The sequence below is a fragment of the Bos indicus x Bos taurus genome, chromosome 28, assembly GCF_003369695.1.
Source record: "Bos indicus x Bos taurus breed Angus x Brahman F1 hybrid chromosome 28, Bos_hybrid_MaternalHap_v2.0, whole genome shotgun sequence".
NCBI classification, from domain to species: Eukaryota; Metazoa; Chordata; class Mammalia; order Artiodactyla; family Bovidae; genus Bos; species Bos indicus x Bos taurus.
The window spans coordinates 16,678,066-16,704,829 of record NC_040103.1 but is presented as its reverse complement, the minus strand read 5'-3'; the positions used below and the strand labels follow the sequence as shown (position 1 = coordinate 16,704,829).

General features: G+C 40.7%; 1 protein-coding gene across 2 annotated transcripts in view; it reads left to right on the top strand.

Annotated features, from left to right (window-relative positions):
- Positions 1–26,764, top strand: part of RHOBTB1 (Rho related BTB domain containing 1) — a 141,815-nt gene that overhangs the window by 37,739 nt on the left and 77,312 nt on the right. The gene's annotated exons all lie outside the window — the stretch shown is intronic.

Sequence of the window (26,764 nt, the reverse complement as noted above, 5' to 3'; positions counted from 1 at the left end):
GGAGAAGGAAATGGCATCGCACTCCAGTATTCTTGCCTGGAGAATCCCAGGGACGGGGGAGCCTGGTGGGCTGCCGTCTATGGGGTCCCACAGAGTCGGACACGACTGAAGTGACTTAGCAACAGCAGCAAGATAAAAACTGTTATTAACTATAAGAGGCAAAGGATCACTGATCACAATGACATTCTGCTAAATGACAGACCACAATCCATAGCCTTGAGTGATCCCTTTGCCAGATAACACCTGGAAACCACACTGAGATGTACTTTCCAGGTGGTGGTTTTATCTAGTTGGCCTTAGACGTGTCAATCAAGCACTTGTCTTAGTTTGCCAATTCCCTCCTTGCTGACATCAGATCTGAGATGGCTAAAAATGTGTGAAGTCCTGTAACCTACTCTCCAGGGCTTTCACCTTGGGATGGCAGGAGAGCTTATAAGGTCTCTATTACTCCATTTCCACAGCCCCTAAGACTACAGCTGAAAAGTGACCCAAACAAGCTACATTAAGGTGATTGTCTAATAAATGGTTAGTAAACAACTCTGGGAGAAGGCAATGGCACCCCACTCCAGTACTCTTGCCTGGAAAATCCCATGGGCGGAGGAGCCTGGTAGGCTGCAGTCCATGGGGTCTCGAAGAGTCGGAAACGACTGAGCGACTTCACTATCACTTTTCACTTTCATGCATTGGAGAAGGAAATGGCATCCCACTCCAGTGTTCTTGCCTGGAGAATCCCAGGGACGGGGGAGCCTGGTGGGCTGCCATCTATGGGGTCGCACAGAGTCGGACACGACTGAAGCAACTTACCAGCAGCAAACAACTCTAGCACTAAAGACTCCCAAGGTTGAGGGGGACCTTAAAGGTCATGAATGACTATTTTACACTCTTCTGATGACTCAAGTGACATTCAAAAACCACTAATGATAGGAATCTCTTGGCTTCCCAGCTTCAGGCAGTTCTAGTTGATACTCATCAAATTTCCCCTTACTGGTCCTAGATGTAACCGTTGGCACTAATGAAATGTTTACTTCCCCTCCAATACCCTGACAAGCTCCTTTCTAATGCTTCCTCATTCTCTTGGGTTTCCTTCCTCCAGTGCCCTAGTCACTTTCCTCTGCACACATTCCAGTTTTGTTTTATTTTGAGAAACAAAACTGAGAGTCCTTGGACAGCAAGGAGGTCAAACCAGTCAATCTTAAGGGAAATCAACCCTGAACACTCGCTGGAAGGACTGATGCTGAAGCTGAAACTCCAGTATTTTGGTCATCTTTTGCGAACAGCTGACTCACTGGAAAAAAATCCCTAATGCTGGGAAAGACTGAGGGCAGAAGAAGAGGGCATCAGAGGATGAGATGGCTGGATGGCATGACCGATGCAACGGACATGAACTTGGGCAAACTTCGGGAGATGGTGAGGGTCAGAGAGGACTGGAGTCCTGCAGTCCCTGGGGTTGCAAAGAGTTGGACACAACTGGGAAACTGATCAACAACAACAAACATGGGGTGTAATCTCATCCACACAGGATAAAACACAATTAGCAGTACCTTTATTCTAAGGACTGCCTTCCTGTTAATATTGAATTTGCTTTTGTGGCACTTATATCTGAGCGGCACTTGAGATCCCTAAGTGAAATTCCTAAGTGACACTTAAAATTCCTAAGGGCTTCCCTGGTGGCTCAGACAGTAAAGAATCCGCCTAGAATGCAGGAGACCAGGGTTCAATCCCTGGGTCAGGAAGATCCCCTGGAGAAGGGAATGGCTATCCACTCTAGTATTCTTGCCTGGAGAATTCCATGGATAGAGGAGCCTGGCAGGCTATGGTCCATGGGGTCACAAAGAGTCAGACATGACTGAAGTTTCTCACATACACACACACACACACACCCGTGGTCCTCACATATCTAAGCCAAGCCATAGGTACCCCATCCTGCATCTGCATAGTCGGGTTTTTGCCTTTCTCTTCTGGCCCCCTATAGTGAACATCACATTTATTTCCATTAATGTTACCTCATTAAATTTGTTCCATCCCACCAACTTGAACCTTTTTTTCCCACTTGGAATGGGGAGTATATTCTAATTCTGTCATCTGACTTATTAAGTGAAAGCTTAACTCATGTCATTGGCAAATCTGACAAGCATAGTTTGCATTTGCTATACACATACACACTCAGTCATGTCTGACTCTTTGTGTCCCTTGCACTGTAGCCCACCAGGCTCCTCTGTCCATGGAATTCTCCAGGCAAGAATACTGGAGTGAGTAGCTATTCGCTACTCCAGGGAATCTTCCCAACCCAGGGATCCAACCCTGGTCTCCTGTACTGCATGTGAATTCTTTACCATCTCAGCCACCAAGGAAGCCTCATATTTGCAGTAATTCCTATTGTTTTTTTTAAGTGTTGACCATACTGGGACCAGGCATCTCACCATTAGACCATTCATCCAGACAGACACTGATCATTCACTCCTATCCTCTGTGTGGGGTTATTCGACAGGTTGCCAACATCATTGACTTCTAGCTCCTATCTCCTCGTCTTAGCCACAAGGAAGCTGTGTGATGCGTTGGCAAATATCCTGTAGAAAATCCAGATATACTTAATTACCCCAATTGGCTAATGCAGTCACCCTTTCACAGGAAGAAAGGATGTACATCTACATGATCTGTTCCTTGGTGTAGCTTCTGGAACTCAGCTGGGAGCCTCACCATAATTGATTTTAGGTTCACTGATAACCATCAACCTCCCCCTTTTGCAAATCAGGTCAAATGTGTTGATCTTGTGCCGTGTCTACTCCCGCTTCCCTCAGCACCTCGAAGACGGACGGACAGCAATGGTTTAGCAGATTTCATCTGCAGCAAGGATATCGGCTTACTCAGCGTCCCTAGAACCTACTACAGTAACTAGAATTTCAGAGGCATCCTATTTTTAAGAATCTAAACACTCAAAATTTGGTGTTTTGGTTGTTCTACTCATGCTTTAAAACTCTGAAATAAGAATTTTATACATATATATATATATGTATATGTCTGAAGATAAATTCATTTTACACTGCATTAGAATCTTGAATTGACCAAAACAACACTCCTACATCCGACCACATGCCACACCTACTGAACACCCTTCTGAGTTTCCTTCTTGTGGCTGTAGATGGTATTTTCTGGAAATTCATCTGGAGACATAATGGGACACTAGTTTTCCTGCTGGGACTTAGATGGAGCCAAATTTGAATTGTTTGGTGGGAAGGAGGGAGAGCAAAAGCGTGAGGGCATGAAAGAACCTGAGAAGAAGGTGAAGTCAGGATATGGAGGAAGAGAAAGGGAGAGAGGTCTCCAGCTCAGTCCCTTGAGGCCCCCCTTTCTGTGCCCCCACAACTGGAGTCCCTCTGTTCTCTCCTTTTTCCCTCTAGGGTTGAATTCTCTTAGAACCTTGCCCCTCTTCTACTAGCGTAATCTAACCTGCACCTCTCCCTTCATCAGCCCCTTTAGGGAAATTTAAGCCAGAAGGACAAGAGAATTTCAGGAGAAACAGCTTCTAAAGACAAAGCAATTAGATGATGATGGCCAAATCTCACATTTCAATAAAACCTGGCCACTGAGATAATTCGAAAGAATTATAGGCATGCCAACATTATTTCTTTGCCCCAAGATTGCCATCATTTCTAAGGGATGAAAAAAAAATGGGACGAAGTTCCCGCCAGTGAGAACCCTTGAAGGCATCTAGAATACATTCTCTTACATTCTCTTTTCTCATCTTTTCTTCCCTCTTAGCAACAGTAGTCTATCATTTCCATTTCAAAGCCACAGACAAAGAAAACAGAAATCTTACAAGTCTGTTGTCTTTCTCATCTATCCACGTTACCATCCCCTCTAAGCTGCAGGTTCATCTCTTACTGGAACATTGTGCTCCTTGAACTTAAAAAGCAGACAAAGAACAACACGTGTATCCTGAGTTTTTTTTTAATTGACCTCAGATCATTTGGGGGTTTTCCTTTGTATCTTGTCTTGTATCTTATATCTTGCCATGTATCCCTTGCCTGCACGACTCATCACCTGCATTTTCCCCAATCCAATTCTTAGCATTCTAGCCTCCCATCACTAGTTGTTCCCTTCTCAGAGGACTGACTTCCCTAATCAGCCCATCTGGAGCTATGACACCACGTTGCTCCCTCTCTTACCACGCTTCGTTTTTCTTAAAAGCCTGACTGCAGCCTAGAATTAAAGACATGCTTTGTTTGTTTTCTGTCTTTCTCCCCTACTAGAATATCAGCCCTCTAAGAACAAGCATGTGCTTTTGTCCACATCTGTGTCCTAGGGCCTGGAACACTGCTGCTATTTGCAAGTTTCTCAGTAAACAGATGCTTAATGAACAAAGCAATAAGTGGATTATTTAAAGTAGAGATGCAGAGACACTGGAAAGAACGTCATATAAAAACCACATCAGAATGATGTGCAACTGTATATGGTAGAAACTGCTTATTTTAAAGTGACTTTTATTTTTTAGATAATATAATCGCAACTTCTCTGTTTACCTGAAAGCCACTCATAGACAAGTTAAAAATGTGGAAAGGTAAAATTTTAAAGAAGTTACTCATAATCCTAATACCATAAAAACTGACATTAAGAGCTTCGGGGTTTGTTTAGAAATTTTGCAAGCTTTTCAATCTTTTCATGATATCTTCCCTTTGAAATTTTTATGCTATAGAGTTCTTCTAATCTGTTCCCTGAATTTTTAAAAATCTGTTCTCATAAATTTGCCATATTTCTCTGATTTTTTTTTCAGAATTTCTATCCCCATCAGTTTTTAAAACTCTTATTTCTATTGTTCTTTAAGATTCTTATTATTTCCTATGAGTTAGAACTTGATGTTTTTTTAAAATATCAGCTCCCCCATTCATTTCCTCAAATCTTTGGACAATGAAATTGCCAAGAAGGTACATCAATGACCATCTGATGTCCTGAGTTTAGCTGAAGATGAATTCCATGACAGTTCATTACAGACCACCATCAATGCATATTTCATAAAACATTTGTTTCCTTTAGTCTTAAAACATTATTCTATATATTGTGGATATACTGTAAGAATTAGGTGACGGAAAAATACTGAAAAGAGATTTCCTAATAAATCTATATTCATTCATTCAACAATTATTGAGGCCCTATTATGTACCAAGCACTGTTTGAAGCATCTGAGATACCAAAATGAAAGCAAAGAATATACTACTTAGGAAAAGCACACCAACTAATTCTTATTCAAATATTTATCGAACACCTACAGTGTGCAGTCACTATGCTAGGCATATGAGCAGGGAAAAATCATAATATCAATGATCAGACACACTTGGGTTTAAATCTCAATTACAGTCTAGCTTATAAACTGCTGAATAATTTACCCAGAAACTGGGAACAAAAACACACACTTAAAGGACTACTGTTAGGCTTGAGAAATTAAATCATCCAAGATACTGGTGATACAAAGATGAGCAAAATAAATTCCCTTTTCTCTAGATACTTGAAGTCTAGTAGGTAATATACATAAAACATAAGCATCTTGATATTTTTTATTTGTTGAACAAAGTCAAATCTAATACAGGACAAAATGTGTTACTGTCATACAATTCGTTTCTACAGAATGGTAAGTTTCTTTATATACCTCCTAAGATAGTGTCTTTTGAGTAATGGAATACTCAACAAATGTTAAATGGATGAACAAACAGATGTTTTATAAGTGGCTCTTCCACAATATCATCCACAAGTCATGAAATATTCTCTTAACAATATTCACTTCCAAAAAATCTCATTTAGTATTATTTAAATTCTCCTTTAAGAGTTAGAAATGAAAGTACATTACTTTCTGCTTATAAAGTAGGATTACAGAAGATACTGTCCCTAATTTTTCAAGCTTTATATTGAGACGGTTGAAGGACCCAGGGGTACTTTAAGTTATATCTCCCATGTGAAAATCACAAGCTGATTTTTGGTCTTCAAATCAGTGAAGCTTCTTTTGTCTAGAAATAAGGAACAATTTGGCAACTTTGGAAATGTTTGCGTATTTTCCTCCATACACACTGACTGTGAAAAAAGACGGAAGGAGTCGGGGTTGCAGGTTTCTGGAACACCGAAAAAGTATAAACAATGACTAACATGTTAGTCATAATAAGCAGCTGTTCCTTAACAGGACAAGAAAAAACAGGTTTAAAATTCCACAGGAATATCAGTATAGACAAAATACAGAACTTTTTATCAGCTGAGAGGGACTCTAAATTGGGTGACCATAGAAAAGCATGTGATGTAAAGATTTGAGGAGGGGAGGATTATACAGCTATCCTTAAAGTAATTTTAATTAGCTCTTCATTAAGCTTTCCTTAATAAACGTGAGGCAGACAAAATGATTTGCCAAGGTCTTAAATTTCTAGCAGGTTTGAGACTTTGCTTATTTTCCATGTGTCCCCTAGAGGGCAGCGGTGGCCCAAAACACAGGAAAGGATTTTCTCTCTCACCCTCTGGTGATAACCTCCACTCCAGTCTCTTAATCATCTTTCACTGATCTACCTGCTGTATGCAAGCTGGCAGTGGTATGTTTATTTCTGAGTACCTAACTAGTAAAATCATTAAATACTACAAAAGGACACTGCATGAGTATACTTTTACAGAGACTGAAAGTACATTATACGAAGATTGTATTTTATGTTCGCGTGTATTACTTCACACATACATACATACACACCCCCTAGTTGGTCCTTTTTATGCATTTTTCATGCATTTTTGGAGTAGAGAAGGGCATGAGACAGTTGGAGGAAAAGTAAAATGGGCCAAGGAAAGAAATCAAAGTTTTTTCTTTCAGTTGGTTTGAAACAATCCAGAGTTATTACTGAATGCCTATCCATCCATCCATTCATTCATTCAAGAGTCACCTATTAGGTGCTACATTTGGCAGTGTGTGGAACAAAGAAACTCCTACAGGGAGCTTATAATTAAGAAAGTGATGCTCAGTCACATTATCCAGAGGACAACACAGGAGTATACCCAGCTAGCAGCAATGTGCCATAAGAATCTGCCTCTCTGACACATGGATTTCTTTTGAAGGCCCATGCGTATGAACACCTTGCCTGGTCTAACAGAGCCCATGACTTTCTATTTAAAAGGTGATGACCAACCACAGGAAGCTACCTAAATGGGAAAGGAAAGCCTGAGTGTGCGTTTTCTAATGCTGAGGTTTTCTTTTTTAGTTAATGCTGCTTGTTTAAATATTTTATTCTGCTCATAGACATTTTTATGCAAAGGGTGCAGCTTTCAAAAGAGCCTTTTTGCAAGATTGCCCTAAAAGCCTCTTGTCATGCTTGTGAATTTATCTCTGGAAGATAAAAATTTTTTTTTAATTGTATTTGGATTATTTGCTAATTAAACCTCTTTATTCACTTTCATTTTATAAAACTGGGAGCAAGATGCAAAACCTCAAGTGTGAGAAGAAAAAGATTAACAAATGCCAGAATTGTAATTCAGTAAATACTTGCTGAGCCATTTGGGTTTTTTGGTACGGAGCAGTGGGTAACAAAAACGGTCTACCTGTATGCCAGTGAGTGGCTGAGGCCACTCCTGCCATTCAAGCCAAACAGCGTGGTTTATGTGGCTGCGTGTTTATGCAGGCTGCTTTGGCTGAAAACTACATGTATTTGCAATACTTTCTGGGGGACGTCTGCCATCACATTTGTATCCATGGTCTGCACTACAAAGACCTTGAGACATTAGAAAATAGACTTCCAGTCCTAACGGTATGCCTGACGGTCTAACTAGCCATTTATGATGGTCCAATCCTAGGTTAGAAATGATGTATTTGTTTAAATACACAGAAACTGGTGGGCAGTTTAAGTGATACTGCCCTGCAGAGGTCGAGTAACAGAATCATAGCATTGTCAGTATACAGGTTATGTTCAGGATGCCAGGACCAACCCAGGAAGGGGACAAAATTGTTACAAATGGACCAGAAACCATAGTGTTTTTAAAATTATTTCCATTTGGCCATAATGGACCGAGCCAACTGTTATTTCCAGGGCTACAGAGAATAATATTAAATCTGTATCAAAGGACAGATAAGCATCTAAGTATTTGTCAAGTGGAAAGCTTCCTTAGAACAAAACAGAAAATTAGGATTGCAAAAGACCTAGACATTTACACTAGATATTTTATGAGGGGGAAAAAAATACACTATATAATTTGCTTCTTCCTGAGGATGTGGAAATTTCCGCTAAAGGGTAAAAAACAATGTTTGTAGAAAGAGTACGTTTAAAAGCCAGTTTGGCCTCCTGACTTTATTTTGCATTTGTGAATTGAGATAAGCCTATGAAATTATGAAATGTCTGCTGTTAAATGTTAATCATTCTTCTATCCTCTACCACTTCTGTGTTTTTATATTTAAAAGGAAAATGTAACCACTGTGCATATTTTGATACATTATCTGTTGTAGAAAAGTGCCTCTTTTTCTGTTGAGAAGGGTTATTTTGAAGATCAGAGATAGGTGATTTTAATATCAGTTCCAACAAGAACTGCAGAGATCACTAACGGCATATAATTCATCAGCAGATGTTTTCAACCAAGTAGCTCTCTTTGAAAGTTTCTACTCAGGACAGTCCTAGCACTGGGTCTCAGGTAGAGAAAAAATGGCCACCTCCTTTAAAAATATAAACAACCATCACATTTAATAGCACTGTAATAACATAAATAGAATAACCTATCTGACTTAGAATTTATAGCTTTATTAAAATCACTTCCAGGGGTTATGAACTGGGAGATTGGGCTTGACATATATACACCACTGATATATATAAAATAGATAACTAATAAGACTTCTATATAACTCAGGGAACTCTACTCAGTGCTCTGTGGTGACCTAAATGGAAAGGAAATACCCCAGAAAAGAGGGGATATATGTATACATATGCCCCCCGACTCCAGTACTCTTGCCTGGAAAATCCCATGGGTGGAGGAGCCTGGTAGGCTGCAGTCCATGGGGTCGCCAAGAGTCTGACACGACTGAGTGACTTCACTTTCACTTTTCACTTTCATGCATTGGAGAAGGAAATGGCAACCCACTCCAGTGTTCTTGCCTGGAGAATCCCAGGGACGGGGAAGCCTGGTGGGCTGCCATCTATAGGGTCACACAGTCGGACATGACTGAAGTGACTTAGCAGTAGCAGAGCTGATTTACTTTGCTGTACAGTAAAAAAACTAACATAATATTATTAAAGCAACTATACTCCAATAAGGGCTTCCCTGGTGGCCTAGAGGTTAAAGCATCTGCCTGGAATGCAGGAGACCCGGGTTCAATCCCTGGGTCGGGAAGATCCCCTGGAGAAGGAACTGGCAACCCACTCCAGTACTCTTGCCTGGAGAATCCCATGGAGGGAGGAGCCTGGCAGGTTACAGTCCACGGGGTTGCAAACAGTCAGACACGACTGAGAGACTTCACTTCATACTCCAATAAAAATTAAAAATACGGACTCCACCATCTGGCTCTCACCACTGTGGCCATGATGAAGACCACATCTTCCCAAGGCGGTAATAATAATTCCAAAGGTGTTAGAGGTGGAGAGTTGCGGGTAGCTAAGCTTCTAGCCCTTCCCAGGAGGCCACAGAACATGCAGTCCCACTGTACACACTGCAAGTTCTCCATGACTTGGGCTGCGATTCCCCATAAATAAGAAAGTGTCTGATGGATCGTGGGGACATGGTCCAAAATACTAACGTCATTTAAAGCTCTCTCATGAATATTTCCAGTTTGAATATTTGGTCTAACTAAATAGTTCAAACTCAGAAAGATTCTATGAATATGACTTTCAGAAAAAAGCAGTCCTTTATTTGATACAATATGTTATGTTACAAATGCAGATCATTAAATTTCCTGTTCTCTAAGCAGGGTACTTTGTTCCTCTGAACAGCTTATTTACAACCGGTGAAAGTCACATGCCTGATTGTAGACATCAGACTCTGTTTGGATTACTTAGATAAACATACTATTTGATTAAATTCAGCACCATAATCAATAGGGGGTTCTGGTATCTTATTAATTACATTCTATGGAAACTGTATGGACTCATCATTTAATTAGATTTCTCACTTAGTACTTATCTGAGTATAGGAAATGTCATCATAGTTTTTTTACACATGGTAATGAAATCACTGGTACATTACCAAGATTAAATCATGAAAGAGTATCTATCCTTCTGTTCTCCTTTCTGCTAAAATTACCCAAGCTTTTTACAGTACCCTACCTGTGATGGGCGGGACATGAAGAATTTCAAAGCTTTCCACGACACTTACCAATCTCCATGTCAGAAAAAAATTAGTATTTCCAGTCTGTTAATCATTACGGCACTTTAGAACCTAATAGCTAATTCTTAGAACATTAACAACATCTATCTTTATTTTGTATTCAATATGTACAGTGAATGTGCTCAGTGTTCCACTTACATGATCTTATTTAATATTCAGAGAAACACATTGAGGCTTCTGTCCATTATACAGATGGAGAAAGTGAGGCACAGGTCACACAGATGGTAAGGCTGGAGCTAGGACTGAAATCCAGATCTGACTCATACTGAGACCCATCAAGTCTAATCCACTTATTTCACAGATGCAGAAACCACAAGCCCAGAGGGGTAATCTGTCTTTCCAAAGGGCACACGGCTGGATAGTGGCAGACGAAACTAGGATTCAGGTTTCTACCTGTTACCTTTATTGCCAGGAGCCATCACTATAGGCCTGAGCTACTCGGCTTTGATCTTGTTTCGTTCCTGTTGTGGCACAGAGCAGCCAGGCTCAGACATGTAAGCAATATCCATTAGCACTGCTGTCTGTGACGTGTAGAGCAATCACATTTTTAATGGACTCTGTCTGAGTCCTTCCGTGTCTACATAGCTGTTAAAGAGGTCTGGAGTTAATTTATTGCTCACTTAGAGTCAGCATTTGGCACGATTCCTCCAGGCGTAGAGCTGGATGTCTGTGGATTTTGCATTCTCCTATATCCCTGGAAACCTGTCCTAGAGAAAGTCATACCATAGCACCCTGTTCCAGGACTGAGAACCCTGACTGCTTCACAGAGGGCCTTCGACTCTGAACAGCACAGATCCGCCCAGGTCTTTTCCTTGCTTTAAATACTCAGATGAAATTTCGATCACGAAAGAGTGTTAAATTTTATCATTTGCCTTATCTGCATCTATTAGATATGGTTTGGTATTCTACTAATGTAGGTTACATTGTTGAGTTTTTAAATAGTAAACCAACCTTGCATTCCTGATCATTTGGTCTTGATGTATCATCCTTTGGTAAGCTGCTGGATTTGCTAATACTTTGTTCAGGATATATGGGTCTACGCTCAAGACATCCTTTTCATGTTTTGTCATATTATGCTGGCCTGACCTTGGTCCAAGTGGTGGTCACACAGGTATTTACATACATTAAAATTCATTGAACTTAGGATGTTAAGACTTCTTGCTGTGTGTAAATCGTACTTCATTTAAGTACAATTTTTTAAAATTGTTAAGATGGTTTACCTTGTCCTCAAGCCATGCTGATGAGAATGGCCTTCAAGGCTTCTGACCGCTTGGACAGGCAGGTAACCTTTGTTGCCCCACCTTGCCCCATGGCCGCATAAGACTACGCTTAGTTACTCTAAACTATCATATTCCTTAACGCTGTCAGAACTTTGCTAACGTTCTTTCCTAAGCACAGAAGGACTCCTCCAGACTGCTCTTTCTCTACCTGGGAGAATTCCTTTCATCTTTCAATGCTTAACACAAATGCCATTCCTTGTAGGACACGTGCTGGAAAATTCTGACCCCTCCACGGTCACTGAAAGACGAGTTGATCCCTTCTCTGTGCTGCTATTGTGCTAGGCACACATCGTTCTAACACACAAAACCAATCCTGTGTGCGAGTGTTTGTCTCCTCCGTTAGGCTAAGTGCTTTTCTGAGTCTCTTTCTCATCTTTGGGTACCTAGGGCCTAACAGTCAACAGGAATACTTGCCAAACGCTGAAAGAATAAATGCTTCCTTCAATACAAAGTTGGGGGAAGGGAAAAATAGAACATGGTAAAGTTGTTACCATTTTACAAAACCAATAATCAAATGAATGTATGTCCCCTCCAAAACAATTTTGGGAGAAAGGGAAAAGATCTGGTATAATTATGTCAATGTTTTGTTACATTAAAAATTAATTCAATGGAATTTCCCTGGTAGTCAGTATATAAGACTCCCTTCTTCCACTGAAGGGGGCCAGGGTTCAGTTCGTGGCAGGGATCCCTGGTTGGGAAGCTAAGATCTCAGATGCCATGCAGCATGGTCCCCCAAAAAATTTAACTCAAAACTTGGAGGCTTAAAACAACTGTCTCACTTATTTGCTCCCAGTGCTGTAGCTTAGGCAGGGCTCTGTGGAGACCCCTGCATGTTTGGGGGGGGTGTTCAGCTGGTGATGGAGAATCCACTTCCAAGATGGCTTCATTCACCTGGCTGGCAATATGCTGCTAGCTGTCAGCTGAGAGCTTAGCTGACGCTGTGTTCTAGGGCCTAGCTATTTATCCATGGGAACTCTCCACATGGCTAGGTTAGGCTTCTTTTAAGAATGACAGTCCCAGTGTAGTCCAACTTCATACATTGTAAGTATTTTCCTTCTAAGTACACAGGCAGAAGCTGCCAAGGTTTTTTTAAGACTTGGGCCCAGAACAGGTACAGCTTCTCTTCAACCACATTGTATGAGCTAATACAGGTCACAAGGCCAGCCTCTTCCAGGAGGGACCTCCCCCCGACAGAGACGTGTGGTTCACTGGGGACCACCATATGAATATGCTACCACCATGAAGATGTTACCACATTAATTTTAAAAATGAAGTCACTTTTATTATAAATTCCTACTCTTTCCTGTTGATGGTTGATCTTGAGTTTTTTGTTGTTGTTGTTTTTTAATTTAGAAGTTTGTATCTACACAACCTTTTAATCCAGTTATGCTTCAGTTCAGTTCAGTTGCTCAGTCGTGTCCGACTCTTTGCGACCCCATGAATCGCAGCACGCCAGGCCTCCCTGTCCATCACCAACTCCCGGAGTTCACTCAGACTCATGTCCATAGAGTCGGTGATGCCATCCAGCCATCTCATCCTCTGTCATTCCCTTCTCGTCCTGCCCCCAATCCCTCCGAGCATCAGGGTCTTTCCTGATGAGTCAACTCTTCGCATGAGATGGCCAAAGTATTGGAGTTTCAACCTCAGCATCAGTCCTTCCAATGAACACCCAGGACTGGTCTCCTTTAGGATGGACTAGTTGGATCTCCTTGTAGTCCAAGGGACTCTCAAGAGTCTTCTCCAGCACCACAGTTCAAAAGCATCAATTCTTCGGTGCTCAGCTTTCTTCACAGTCCAACTCTCACAACCATAGCCTTTACTAGATGGACCTTTGTTGGCAAAGTAATGTCTCTTCAACCTAGATAGAATATGCTATCTAGGTTGGTCATAACTTTCCTTCCAAGGAGTAAGCGTCTTTTAATTTCATGGCTGCAGTCACCATCCGCAGTGATTTTCGAGCCCCCAAAAATAAAGTCTGCCACTGTTTCCCCATCTATTTCCCATGAAGTGATGGGACTAGATGCCATGATCTTAGTTTTCTGAATGTTGAGCTTTAAGCCAACTTTTTCACTCTCCTCTTTCACTTTCATCAAGAGGCTTTTCAGTTCCTCTTCACTTTCTGCCATAAGGGTGGTGTCATCTGCATATTTGAGGTTATTGATATTTCTCCCAGAAATCTTGATTCCAGTTTGTGCTTCTTCCAGCCCAGCATTTCTCATGATGTACTCAGCATATAAGTTAAATAGGCAGGGTAACAATATACAGCCTTGACATACTTCTTTTCCTATTTGGAGCCAGTCAGTTATGCTTACTCATCAAATAAAAAGAAAAAAATTTAGCTCCTCTGACCTATGCAATATCAAGTTCCTAAACCCTTTAAAACTAAAACCTGCTGGGTTTCTTTTGCAAGAGAATAGCTCAGAAACTTTGATTTCTGAAGGAAATCAGAGTTTAACAATTGTATACTGGACAAATCTTCAGAAAATTTACAGTCATATCAGTGTTCTAACACATGGTGCTTAAAACTCAAATGTCTGAGGCTTCAACTTGATGCTTATAAAAATGGTATCAAGTCAAGTTCCCTGTGATTTCTTCATTTAGACGTGCTTGACTTTTCCGCCTCCCTAAATTCAGCATTAGCCTTCTTGTGCTTTTAACCACATGTTCTGAGGACCCAATTACTGACTTTATAATCTGATTAATGGTGGGGTCTGTGTCTGTCCTGGCAGAGAAAATACACTCACAAGTGATGTCTGCTCACAGGAAGTCCTTCCGCTTTGCAGCAGTATTATATACTGGTTATGAATTTGGATTTGAATTTAGACTTAGAATTTTAATCCTTGAACTCTAAGGATATGATCTTTCACAAATGACTTAACTCTCTATTCCTCGGCTTTCCCATTTGTACCATGGAGAGGACAACAGTACCTCACAGGGCTGCCACGAAGAAGACATGATAAAGCTTGAAAAAGCACAGAACAGAGCGTGTCAGGCATGGAGTGAACATTCAGCACATGTTGTAATTGTTGTTGTTATTATTACCAGTGGGAAAGTTGTTAAGAATACTCTTTGAGGTTTCCAGAAATAGATTACAAAGTGTGCGGTTATTCTAAAACCTTGGGTTCCCTCCCCACACCACGCTACATGTTCTGTAGACCTGCTTTTTTAGTATTCTCACTATTAATTAGCCTTTGATTCAGGTTAGTTTTTAGGATGGGAGAAAGAGGGAATGTGAGTTGACTCCTAAGGCTTAGTGGTGCTTACACCACTGCACCTAATTCTTTGGGAACACTTGCAGTCACTCCGAAGAGGATTATCAGCCTATTAACAGATGAGGTCCAACTGAAAATTTGTAGACTCCCACGACAGTTATTTCAGTGTGTTAACTGATCAAAATTAATGGCTAAAAATGGCTACGAATTTAATAACATGTTTAAACAAAAAGTTTAACTCGTCAACTATGATAGTACATATTAATTTTCCAAACAGTCACATTCCTTTGCAAACAACCAACAGGCTCAGTGTATACATGGGTTTCTGTTTTCTTTGCAATCAAACACTGGACCCTTTTGAGTATCTGTCACTAACAAGTTATAGATAACAAATTTAGATGGAGAGAATGCTTACTAACACTAGGTCAGCTGCCACCAAGCTACATTAACTAATTACAGTGTTTTGTAATCAGCATTGCTGGTATATACCAAACTGGCATTTTAAATGAATGCATTTGTGCTGTGTAATGATAGTTGGCAATTATCTGTGGTTTGGAGTAACCCAGGACAGTTACTCCTTGAATAATTGACCACAATGACCCACATGTCTACCCAATCAGGAAGAAGCCTCCGTGCTGTTTGGAATGACTGACCCGTGCAGTACACTGTTGTGGTTTTATTAACTGTGATGTTCACAAGTGTGTTCAAGAACATTGTGGTTGTTGATAGTATTCTAGGACCACAAGGACGAGATCCTGGTTAAATAAGCACAGGCAGCTCAGCAGAGAGTATTTCCCTCTGAGGAAGGCACAGCTAACTTTCACCTATAAACGCCCTGGGAAGTCTTGCAATAAGAAAAATAACTTCCCTTAGGAAGAAGATAAAATATAAAGTAGTTCTCCAACTTACTTTAACATTTATAAAGGAAGGACTATTTCCCTTTTTAACAGAATTTCGTTCAGGGTTAGTCCAACAGAATAAACTCTGGAAAATGCTACTTGACTAATTCATTTTTATCTCCTCCTGATTATTTGTAAATTCACAACTGGATAATTCCAAAAATGCTTGTCAGTTTTCCTTCAATTTAGTTTTGCTCCCCTCTCCTCACCCTTTCTGATCCACTAAATTGCCAGATTTAGCAAATGAAAATACAGGATACCCAGCTACATGTGAATTTCAGACAATAAATACTTTTAAAATATGCCCTAAATTGCATGGGACAGGTGAATGTAACTGAGTGTCCTATATTTTATCTAGCAACCCTGACCCCCAAGCCAAATGAGAGCCATCAGTAACTAATGAAACTGTCAGCTTAATTTAGTAATAAGTAAATGGAAAGAATTCATTCAATGTTTGTTGAATATTTTTTTTTAATCTTTCAAAATAAGAGAAGTGTAAACTGCTTTTCAAGGTCACTAGGTCTTTGGTCTTTTTGTAATAATTTCAACATGCAAAGTGTATTCACTCTGGACTGCCATGAACTTTGGTACTCCAGGCTGAGGCTTTCAATTCAGAGATAAGGAAACTGGGCCCTGGGAGAAGTGACTTGACTTGCCCAAGGAAATTCTCCCATAGAGTTGTTAACAGCCAGTCTTGAGACCTCAATTCCTAACTCTCAACCCAGGGGTCTGAATTCCCAACCAAGTTGTCTTCTCTGTTGAACACTCTAGTTGATAAGACCAGGAAATACCAATTCCAAAAATAAAGAAAGGCGATGAACAGGTTAATAAGTGTTGTAAATAACAGAGTTAGCTAAGTTTATAATTTTTAACTGATAAAGTCAAAATAAAACTGAATACATCAAAATACATTTAAAGCTTAAATTATATTGAACATAAATTTTTACCATTCAGAAGGCACTCGAGTATCTCTCAATATCTCAGCTCTCCATTTTTTGTATAATATGCAAGAGTCCAAATATAAAGAAAATTTTCAGGCATCTTTCAGGTGCCTGTGTGTTTCTATTTGTAAACTATCGTTCAGGGTATATATGCTTTTTTCCCATCCATTTGCCACCTAAAATGTATCACTAGGGAGAAACATCAAACCTAGCAAAAATCAAACAATACAAACCTCTTGTTAATAACAGCAACAGTTGTGATGAGTTCATTTCCACAGAAAGCAGAAGAACTATTTCTATGCCCAGATGGTATATCATCTTTACTGTTAAAAAGAAGTATTACTTGGACTGAGGTAGTAAAACATGCTGCACCATGCCCAACCCATAGTGGTTGCTACCTAAATATTAACTAGAATCATTACAGATTAAAAAGTCAGGTGGTCATCCCTAGACAATGTCATACTGAATGAGCTAAGTCAGACAGAAAAGGAGAAATATCATATGACATCCCTTCTATGTGGAATCTAAAAAGAAATGATACAAATAAACGTATAAAACAGAAAGAGACTCACAGACTTAGAAAATGAACTTAACGGTTGCTGGGGGAAGGGATAGTTAGGGACTTTGGGAAGGTCATGTACACACTGCTATATTTACAATGGATAACAAACGAAGACCTACTATATTAGCACATGGAACTCTGCCCAATGTTATGCGCCAGCCTGAATGGGAAGGGGGTTTGGAGAGAATGGATACATATACATACATGGCTGAGTCCCTTGGCTGTTTACCTGAAAATGGCACAATATTGTTAATTGGCTATGCCCCAATACAAAATGCTTTGGTGTTAAAAAAAAAAGGGGGGGGGGAAGCCATGTGGTCATGGATTCAACTAGAATTTATCCTACTAAGGGAAGTCAGAAAAAAAAAAAGACAAATATCATACGGTATTACTTATATGTGGAACCTAAAATATGACACAAATGAATCTATTAAACAGAAATAGAACCAGGGACACACAGAACAGACTAAGGGTTGCCAAGGGGGAGAGAGGTGGGAGAGCGATGGAATAGGAGGCTGGGGTTAGCAGATGCAAACTATTACATATAGAATGGATAACAACAAGGTCCTACTGAGTAGCACAGGGAACGATATTCAATATCGTGTGATAAACCATAATGGAAGAGTATGAAAAAGAATGTAAATGTATATACATGTATAATTGCCTTACTTTGCTGTACAGCATTAATTGACATCATAATTCAACTATATTCCATTAAAAAATAAATTTAAGGAAATGATTATCAATATCTCAGAAAACAAGCCAGATGGTTATCACAGTACTTATGACTATTATTCATCCACACTAGTACCTTACATATTATACTTTACTCTTTACAAAACAGTTGTATGGTCTCAAAGTGCCTTTTTGTGAATGATCAATGTAATGTGGGCAGTGGTTACTGTGGAATAAATAAAGCCATAAAGGATAATTTTCCCTTAAAACTGAGGTTTAGTCTTAAGTCACATACATGCTTTGTAGATAGGACTAACTAGAAGAAACTATAACTAAGGAACCTTGTGAAAGTTTTATCATTCACCTTTGTTATAAACCATTTACTATGGGCTTTCTCACCCACAGTGCTATTCAAGGACTGTGGGAACAGAGACACTGCACTTTCACCCAAAACTCCAGGCTCCTTTAAAGTTGATCTGGTGAAAGGAAGTGAGATTTTTGTCTCTGACCCCAGGAGTTATCAGCTCATGTTTACAAGCTAAGGGACTGCTCTCCTTCAATGTTGATCCTGAACATCTTTAACTGCTTATATCACTCACATGTGGCGCAGTTAACTACTTGTTCATAAAGGCGAGTTTACCAAGTAGTAAATCATAGGTCCCGTTAAATATTACGATGAATATACATATTGACCGAGCTAAGGAGAGACTGCAGTTGTGTGCATGGAGACACGTTCTTGACTTCAAAGGAAGGAGTCAGGTCCTCTGTGCTTTTAGATAAGGAACCATTATGAAAGTAGAGTACTGACAAAAAGAAAAAGCCTCACAATTCGCCTCTATTTCTGGGGATTGACTGGTAGGTCTCCTTCCAGGTCACTGGTGTTTCTAAAACAATTAAAAAAAAAAAAACTGTATTCCTTTTAAAGTAGAGTAAATCCATAATTTACATGGAGAAGGAAATAGCAACCCACTCCAGCATTCTTGCCTGGAGAATCCCATGGACAAGAGGAGCCTGGCAGGCTACAGTCCATGGGGTGGCAAGAGTTGGACACGACTCAGCAACTAAACCACCACCACCATCCATAATTTAAGTGTTCAGTTCAGTCGTTCAGTCGTGTCTGACTCTTTGAGACCCCGTGAATTGCAGCACGCCAGGCCTCCCTGTCCATCACCAACTCCCGGAGCTCACTCAGACTCACATCCATTGAGTCAGTGATGCCATCCAGCCATCTCATCCTCTGTCATCCCCTTCTCCTCCTGTCCCCAATCCCTCCCAGCATCAGGGTCTTTACCAATGAGTCAACTCTTTGCATGAGGTGGCCAAAGTACTGGAGTTTCAGCTTCAGCATCAGTCCTTCCAATGAACACCCAGGATTGATCTCCTTTAGGATGGACTGGTTGGATCTCCGTGCAGTCTAAGGGACTCTCAAGAGTCTTTTCCAACACCACAGTTCAAAAGCATCAATTCTTCGGCACTCAGCTTTCTTCACAGTCCAACTCTCACATCCATATATGACCACTGGAAAAACCATAGCCTTGACTAGACGGACCTTTGTTGGCAAAATAATATCTCTGCTTTTAAATATGCTATCTAGGTTGGTCATAACTTTCCTTCCAAGGAGTAAGCGTCTTTTAATTTCATGGCTGCAGTCACCATATGCAGTGATTTTGGAGCCCCCCAAAAATAGTCTGACACTGTTTCCACTGTTTCCCCATCTATTTCCCATGAAGTGATGGGACCAGATGCCATGATCTTCGTTTTCTGAATGTTGAGCTTTAAGCCAACTTTTTCACTCTCCACTTTCACTTTCATCAAGAGGCTTTTTAGTTCCTCTTCACTTTCTGCCATAAGGGTGGTGTCATCTGCATATTTGAGGTTATTAATATTTCTCCCGGCAATCTTGATTCCAGCTTGTGTACTTATACACTAAATTTCAAAGTATTTACTTTCATGTGGTCAGAAGGTCAGGGTTAGCATTCTGGGTTAGAATTCAGGTTCCTCATCTGCTAACAGAGAGCAAGTCACCTTCTAATAAACTTCACTTGTTTCCCTCATAGCTTATTTGGTCAAGAATCTGCCTGCAATGCAGGAGCCCCTGGTTTGATCCCTGGTTTGGGAAGATCCCCTGGAGAAGGGAAAGGCTACCCACTCCAGTATTCTGGCCTGGAGAATTCCATGGACTGTATAGTCCTTGGGGTCACAAAGAGTTGGAAAGACTGAGCGACTTTCACTTTCACTTTTCCCACCTCTCATATTTGAGATAATAATTCTCACGGTGTCATGAAGATTAAATGACATGTATATTAGAGATGCTCAGTAAGCAGAAAAATGTGACAGGACCATAGGCAGAATTCGTTTTCTGAAATCGGTTTTGTGTGTGCATGTGTAGTCCATTTATTTTTCTAGTTTCTGTATGTAGTTTAGCAGACTTCTATAGGTAGGATGGGGTGTGGAGGAAATGCAGCAATTACAAGTCACTGGCAAAGCAAAAAAACTCAAATCTCAAAAACTTTCTGCCTTATGGAGAGAAGTCGGTGGAGGCTATTCTGTATAATACTTACAGTCAGCCTTGGGGGCTGAATTATGGGAATGATACAGTTCCTATATGACTGATCTTTGTACTCCTAAATGCAAGGATGCCCTGTGCTGCATAGGATTTTTAAATGGCTTCAGGATGAGTCATTTTACACTTACCAGTGTGTAGAGAGTTTCACATTTTACAAGACATTTTCCACAGACGTTATTTCATTTAGTCTCAACAACTCTTTAGAAAGTTATTATTCTCATCTTCATTTTACACATGGAAATTTGAAATGCAATAGGGACTAACACAGAATTATAGGACCAGTTAGTGGGATGGGAAAAATACAATTCCATGTCCTACTCTTTCCCTGCTCTACTCTCCCCTTAATGTGTTTTGGTTTGAGGTTTTTGTTTTTCTTTTTTTTTTAACTCATGTCATGAAGAGAAACAGTTTTGTATTTTTGGCATGACACAGTTGGTCAGGCAAGATAGCCTTAAAAATGCCACAACATATAAATCTTGTCATTTACTTGTAATCAGGTAAAATTGAAGCCTGATACTAATACCTTTTGTAATATGAGGAACATAGCTTCTTTTAAACAAATGTCCATTTCACATGCATATTTTTCCCCAATACAGATTTCCATTTTTTTTAATCAAAAATAATGTGCATTAGACTGTTTTTCTTCTTTCTAGAGATGTGATATACATGTTTCACAATTAGCAGCTCTGTACTAAACAAAGCCAGACAGAGGCCCATAAAAGCTGTCTGCTACCTCCTCTCACAGATGCTGAGCTAGACCGGTGAACAGTCATCTTGGTAAGAGAGACTGTGACAAGAAGATAAATGTAGCAACAATTGCGGAGCTCACAAAAATCACGTTTTCTACAAACCTGACCCACCAACAAAACCTAATGAAGGAATCCCCAGAGAAAGGATTTTATGCAAACCTGCACAAATACATTTAACATGCTCTAGGCAAAGAATACTTCTTTGTCTATTTCCAACGCAGGGCCTATATCCACTGTTGCCCAGTCACAAAAGGAACTCTAGTGCAAAAAAATTTCCACCTTCAGAGAACTGACAACTAAAAGCACACTGTATTTAAGGCTTCTATCTTTAAATGGGTAACAAAGGAAATGCCAAGACGGGATCCACTAGAAACCGCATCAAGGTCAACAGCGATAACCAGACTACAAACTCAAGACTGGGAGTTAATTTACACTTGTAGCTTTCAGGTAAAGAACATTTCCTTTAGTTGATTCCCACAGCCAAGACTAACTTGGATTTCTCTAGAAAATAGGAACTTTAAAGACTGTAAGAGCAGGTATGATTCACAGCTGACATCAATTCCCAATTAGTCAAAACTTCATACAGCTGGCCTCCTGAGGCTAAAGGGTCTTCTCGTTACCCAACTGAAAGTGATTCGGGAAAAGCCTGCCTGTGGTACTGGGGAAACGGGTTCCTGATGCAAGGTTATTCCATGTGGATATCAAAGCCAAGAGAAATGAGGAGGGGGCCCCGGATGGAATGCTGAACAGCGTCAGGTCCCAGAGCAGTCTGACATCTGGGAGAAACACCTACTCCGGCGGAAGTACTAGAGATCCAGAATACAAGTTTCAGGAGAAACAAAGGGTCTTCGGAGGGTCAGGTCATTTACTTCCCCACTAATAAAGAGCCCCAAACAGGGTCTGTCTTTCCTTTCTGCCACCATTCGCTGGAGAGGCACACAGCCTCCTGCCTTCTCCGTCAAGACTGACCCCACTGCCTGGAGGTGAGAGCCATAGCCATGGTCGTTCCGGAAAGCCAGCGTGCAAGACAATTTGGATAAAGTCATCCCTAAGCCAATGCTTAAGTCCAGTGCCCACGGGCCTTACTTAGTTCTCTAGTCCAGATGCATTTCTTCAAAAGCCAGCATACCCCCTTTACTACATCTCCAGCCACCTGATCTGTAAAGTACCGCAAAGTTGTTGGCTGTTCCCCTGTTAACTCTGGGAATATGCTCGGGCAACTGTTTTTCATTATCTTTCTACCAAACACTTTTCTACCAAACTCCTTAAAATAGGTGCATGTCTTCAAACACTGGTAGTGCTTGTCCATGAAATTTGCTGCCTAACACCTGGAACTTGCCATCCAGGATGACATCCTTTAAACAGCCAAGTACAACACCCCATTCTGCATCCAAGAAGGTGATGAATGGTCCGCACAAACCAAGCCTCGCTCAAGCTTCTTGCAGTCTTAGCTGCATCCCTGGCTCAGATCGCCGGAAGTGGCCTCTGCGCCTGCACGGAGGCGGGGCCTGAACTAGTTCGGCAGTGGCCACGTGACAGCCAGGTTCTGCGGGTCGGTTACCGACAGATGAGGAGTAGGTTTATTAAATAATAGAGAAAGACCCTCTCTAAAGGAGTTTTATGTAAGTACTTCAGAATACTTAATGTAAATACCTGAGAAGATTCTCTAAAACGAATGGCAGTAGAAATGTTGGATGCTAGTGGCTGGATTGAAAATGGTGTTACCTTGAAGGAGTATTTATTTTGCAGTTTGAAAGTTCTGTGATCCCAGAATATACTTTTGGGGGAAAAAAAAACCTCTCAGAATTCAGTAGTTTAAAAAATCCAATTATAAAGTAGGCCAAAGAGATGAACAGATATTTCCGCAAAAAAGATATAATGGCACATGAGAGGAGGTTCAGTATCATTCAGTTCAGTCGCTCAGTCCTATCCTACTGTTTGCGACCCCATGGACTGCAGCACGCCAGGCCTCCTTGTCCACCACCAACTCCCGGAGCTTGCTCAAACTCATGTCCATCGAGTCCGTGATGCCATCCAACCATCTCATCCTCTATCGTCCCCTCTCCTCCTGCCTTCAGTCTTTCCCAGCTTCAGGGTCTTTTTCAATGAGTCAGTTCTTCAGTATCATTAGTCATTAGGGAAATCCAGATTAAAACCACCATAATTTGTCCGGAAAAAGCTATTGAACAAATGAAATTTTTTTAAGAGTAATAATACCAAATAGTGATGAGAACATGGAGGAAGCAGATTTCTTATACATTACTGCTGCTGCTGCTGCTAAGTCACTTCAGTTGTGTCCGACTCTGTGCAACCCCACAGACGGCAGCCCACTAGGCTCCTTTGTCCCTGGGATTCTCCAGGCAAGAACACTGGAGTGGGTTGCCATTTCCTTCTCCAATGCATAAAAGTGAAAAGTGAAAGGGAAGTTGCTCAGTCGTTCCGACTCCTAGTGACCCCATGGACTGCAGCCTACCAGGCCCCTCCATCCATGGGATTTTCCAGGCAAGAGTACTGAAGTGGGGTGCCATTGCCTTCTCCCTCATATATTACCAGTGGGAACACAAAATGGTACAGGCACTCTGGAACACAGTTTGACAGTTTTTTAGCATATGACCCAGCAATGGCATTCTTGGGCATTCATCCCAAAGAAATAAAAACTTAAGTTCACACAAATACCTACAAAACCATGTTTATAGAAGCATTACTCTTACGGGCAAAACTGAAGCTACTCAAAAAGTCCTTTAACAGGAAAACAGATAACAAATTCTGGTATATCTAGCCAACAGAAATTTACTCAGCATTAAAATGAAGTACTGATATATGCTACACCCCGGATGAATCTCAAGAGCATTCTGCCTAGTAAAAAATAATTCAATCTCAAAACATTATCTACTGTATGCTTTCATTAATACAAGCCTCAAAATGACAAAATTCTAGACATGGATAACAGATTAGTGGTTGGTGAAAGGATGCAAATACCAAGACTTAGCATGATGCTGTTCTATGATATGAAACATCTCTGTATCTTGACTGTGAGAATTTTTTTAATGCTGTGACTTTGGCAGATAATTACCATAAAAGGTAGTCAAAAGTTTTTATACCACTTTTGTGCAGTACAAACCTGAATGTTTAAAGACATAGTGTTCGTTTAATTATACTTAAGTACCAATTTTTACTGGAAAAGGTCAGTTTTCATTCCAATCCCAAAGAAAGGCAATGACAAAGAATGCTCAAACTACTGCACAATTGCACTCATCTCATAGGCTAGTAAAGTAATGCTCCAAATTCTCCAAGCCAGGCTGTAGCAGTACGTGAACCATGAACGTCCAGATGTTCAAGCTGGTTCTAGAAAAGGCAGAGGAACCAGAGATCAAATTGCCAACATGCGTTGGATTATCGAAAAAGCAAGAGTTCCAGAAAAACATCTATTTCTGCTTTATTGACCAAAGCCTTTGATTGTGTGGATCACCACCAACTGTGGAAAAGTCTGTGGAAAAGAGATGGGAATACCAGACCACCTAACCTGCCTATTGGGAAATCTGTATGCAGGTCAGGAAGCAACAGTTAGAACTGGACATGGAACAACAGACTAGTTCCAGATAGGGAAAGGAGTAGGTCAAGGCTATATATTGTCACCCTGCTGATTTAACTTATATGCGGAGTACATCATGAGAAATGCTGGGCTGGGTGAAGCACAGGCTGGAATCAAGAGGGTGGGAGAAATATCAATAACCTCAGATATGCAGATGACACCACCCTTATGGCAGAAAGTGAAGAGGAACTAAAAAGCCTCTTGATGAAAGTGAAAGAGGAGAGTGAAAAAGCTGGCTTAAAGCTCAACATTCAGAAAATGAAGATCATATCATCTGGTCCCATCACTTCATGGCAAATAGATGGGGAAACAATGGAAACAATAAGAGACTTTATTTTGCAGGGGGCTCCAAAAGCACTGCAGATGGTGACTGCAGCCGTGAAATTTAAAGACGCTTACTCTTTGGAAGAAAAGTTATGACCAACCTAGACAGCATATTCGGAGAAGGCAATGGCACCCCACTCCAGTACTCTTGCCTGGAAAATCCCATGGACAGAAGAGCCTGGTAGGCTGCAGTCCATAGGGTCGCTAAGAGTCGGACACGACTGAGTGACTTCACTTTCACTTTTTAGTTTCATGCCTTGGAGAAGGAAATGGCAACCACTCCAGTATTCTTGCCTATAGAATCCCAGGGACAGAGGAGCCTGATGGGCTGCCGTCTATGGGGTCGCACAGAGTCGGACACGACTGAAGTGACTTAGCAGCAGCAGCAGCAGCAAACAGCATATTAAAAAGCAGAGACATTACTTTGCCAGCAAATGTCAATCTAGTCAAGGCTATGGTTTTTCCAGTAGTCATGTGAGAGTTGGATAAAGAAAGCTGAGTGCCGAAGAATTGATGCTTTTGACCTGTGGTGTTGGAGAAGACTCTTGAGAGTCCCTTGGACAGCAAGGAGATCCAACCAGTCCATCCTAAAGGAGATCAGTCCTGAATATTCATTGGAAGGACTGATGTTGAAGCTGAAACTCCAATATTTTGGCCACCTGATGCAAATACCTGACTCATTTGAAAAGACCCTGATGCATGGGATCACAAAGAGTTGCATACAACTGAGTGACTGAACTGACTGACTGACCTGCTGCTTAAAGATGGCGTTTAACTTTTTAATTCATAACTGAGGAAATGAAAGAAATTAAGAAAAAGCAGGATGTCAAAAGGCCAGTTAGTGATATAATAATGCCTTAGCATAATCTGACCGAGGTGCAAATGCAACTGTCAAAATTTCAGAAAACTACTTCTATGTGCCTCCGTTTCATCATCTTTAAAATGGTTATGTTAATAAGGGTATCTACCTCATCAACTAGTGTGAGGCTTAATTGAGAAAATGTGTTTGAAACCTGGCCTAGCCCATTGCCTGCCAGATGTAAAGGCCATAATACATGTTGATTCCTATTTCTTTTGAGTTTCTACACTATTTCTCATCTCCCATTGCAGTCTGATGAGAAATGGCTTGCACTAAAGAGGAGCGATTGCTAGGAGTGAGCAGGGTTAATTAAATTTTCCCAAGAAATATGTTACTGAAAAAAAAAAGGTATATTGATTCAACCTTTCAAAATAGAGTCACTTTTATATAGACTAAGCAAAGTCTGTTTTGTGCCAAGTAAATGATCACCCCCTCATGTGTCTGTCTTGAGGTTCTTAGAGTAGACCCCCATAATCTGACTTTTCATTGTCCTCTCTTCTGGGTATTAAAGATTAGAGACTAATAATTCTATTTTCAAAGACACTTCAGTGAGGATGGCTTAAAAAAGAAGGTTGCCCTTAATACCTTTCCTTGTAAAAACATTGAATGTCACTATATTCTGGGGTCTCTGGGGAATTTAGAGAGCACCAGGCAAGACTTGGTCTCCAAAGGGAATATAAACAAATGGGGAAGAGTAGGAACATCCAGTGTAGTAAAACTCATCTGGGGAGCCTATGGTTTCTTGGAGGAAACTGAGGTAGGAGAAGTGTGTTTGCATTTATCATCTT